Source organism: Triticum dicoccoides, chromosome 5A (assembly GCF_002162155.2).
Source record: "Triticum dicoccoides isolate Atlit2015 ecotype Zavitan chromosome 5A, WEW_v2.0, whole genome shotgun sequence".
Taxonomy (NCBI): Eukaryota; Viridiplantae; Streptophyta; class Magnoliopsida; order Poales; family Poaceae; genus Triticum; species Triticum dicoccoides.
In genome coordinates this window covers 586184476-586186952 of record NC_041388.1, presented here as the reverse complement: position 1 = coordinate 586186952, position 2477 = coordinate 586184476, and the positions used below count along the sequence as shown (strand labels likewise).

Below are 2477 nucleotides of genomic sequence, written 5' to 3'. Positions count from 1 at the left end.
ACACATGTGCACGCCTTGCACCTCGTGACGTCTTCAGTACCGTACCATACATCTCCGGTACAAGCCATGTACGACAAACCGGTGCCCTCCCGGATCATCGTATCCTCCACTTTCATTGTTCCTTCGCACGAACGCCCCGCATGACCATGATCCCCCGGACCTCAGCTTCTCTAAGCTTCGTCCCTCGATCCTGTCATCGACCACGTTTGTCCAGCTCTGGCAACACCTGAAAGTGAACTCAACAAATAACCAGTACGAGCACAAGTCCACGACTTGACTCAGGGTAAGTTTCACACAACTCACACCATATTTTCACACAAGTAGCTAATGGATCAGCACAACATTAGCAAAGTATTCAGCCCAATATAAGATACCAATAACCGCACAAGTATCCATATCATCCAGAGTATCCAAATCAATGTCTACTAAGCACTTGCCAATGTTGCACATCACACATGACTTCACAATATACAGTTCTTGCTTGGCACATAGCTTGTCGAACCATTGCTAATTCTCCACGAAGGATACAACAATGACCAAACAAAAAGAACCACCGTACATCACATCCTTGTGAGATAAGACTACACAAAAGAAGTACTAATGCTAGTATTAGATAGCATGCAGGGTCTTTAGTAACTTTCTGGACAGATGATTCCAAATGACATTTCATGCCTTTGATTTTCTTTTCCCAAGTAAACTAGGAGCAACGTGGGACATTAGAAGATCCTTTATAACACCAGGGAAGCTCTTGGTTAAAAACTGAAAACCTTCAGACTCCATGGCCCCATCCAGATTCACTGGCGAACTGAAAACTAATTTTGATTTCCGGCCGAAAAAAACCAATTTTGGCCGAATTTCGGCCATCTCACCTGGAATATGTCCCTTTCGCTTAAAAAATTTCGGCCTGCTTTGAAAGTTGTGGCCCAGCCCAACATCTAGAAGGCCTCCACTATGGTCCGGCTAAGAAAACACCATCAAACTGAACGCCCGAACCCTAAACTTCTCGTTTCCTCTATCTTTCCGTGTGCGCGCCGCCGCCGCTGCCAGCCTGCTGCCTTCCCCCGCCCGTCGGGAGCTCCTCCAGTGAAGAATCTGCACTCCGCCGCTGCATCAAGCCGCCTCGTTGACGGGTACCTCCCGCCCGCTCACTTGCGTCCGAGTGCGTCGACGCGCAGCCTCCATCAGGGCCACCTCGCGCCTCCTCCATCACCATCTAGTTTCTTCTCCGTTGCTTCTTCAAGGCCACGGCATGGTACTTGATGTCTGTGGCAGTGAGGATTGTTTTTATATGTTGGACATATGCATAGGTAGCATCAGGGCACTTCCTTCTTCGTTTGCTTCTCCAATGTTTATTATTGGACTGATTCAGTTTTTAACCCCTAGAGCTCGATCTGCTATACTTTTCCTCCGTTGATTGCAAAATTTCTCTTAAATTTCGGCCGAATGCTGGGCCATGGCCGATTCCTCCTGTTGATCCATATCAGGCAATGCATCCGTGTACATGAAAGCAAGCAGAGCCTTGAAGGCTTGAACACCTCTGCCTCAATGTCATCTATACATATGGCCTCAGTGGTTGTGCCCTCCTTCATGGGCCCAAAGAACTCTGCTCTGAAGACCGGAGACCGTGCCGCGAGCACCAATCGGTGCGCCGAGAATGTCTCCCCGCCGACCCGGAATTCGACATCGACGCCCGCCTTGCTCGACAGGAGGTCCCCGAGGTGCCGGTGTATGTCGGACGGTGGCACCACGACGGATGGTGTCTTCCGTGCGGGGAACTCGCTCATGACAGTGACATCGACCTTGGCAGTGAAGGAATCGTCCTTGAGAAGCTCTGATTTCTCCAACTCGTCCCTTTTGATGTACTTGTCGAATCCCCAAGATTTTTCCACCGAGAAGTTTCTGGTACCAGTTCCCCAGCGATAAGGCAGCACCGGATTCCCGTCTTGGTCGAGCAAGCTGAAGTTGGCTTGCGCCTTCACGGCCTCGCCCTCGGCGACGGTATCATCGAGTGTGACAAAGAAGGGTATGTAATCGATATCTTCTGTCTTGTTCCCGTTGGGATAGTAACGAAGATGCCATGTGCGGCCTCCCACCTGGAACGGGCAGGAGTCGATCCACTCGCCATTGGGGACCTCCTTGGTGCGTGAGTAGCCGTCGATCTTGAGCACGTGGTAGCCGCTCACGGCGCGGGCGACGATGGAGGAAGCGGAGCCGGAAACGGAGGGGAGACCATTGCCGCCGGCATGCCAGGAGGTCGACATGGTGTATGGCTTGCTCAGTTTGGCTGATCGCGGTGAGACGGTGTCACGGCGAGGGTCTGTCTTGTTTTATAACGGGACGGCGAGGGTTGTGGGTGCTGTCTCGAGGGCTACACGGAAAGGGCAACTACAGTCCGTTCCGGACACAGGCCGCGTACGTACGTACGATGCAGATCCGACGGTGCCATCTTCTTCTTTTGAGATGAGATAGCTAACGTG

The 2477-nt window shown here is 51.6% G+C and overlaps 1 pseudogene; it reads right to left on the bottom strand.

The window, feature by feature from the left end:
- Nucleotides 1-1428: 1428 nt before the first annotated feature.
- On the bottom strand, nt 1429-2261 carry LOC119300069 (annotated as a pseudogene).
- Between the last annotated feature and the right edge of the window lie 216 nt (nt 2262-2477).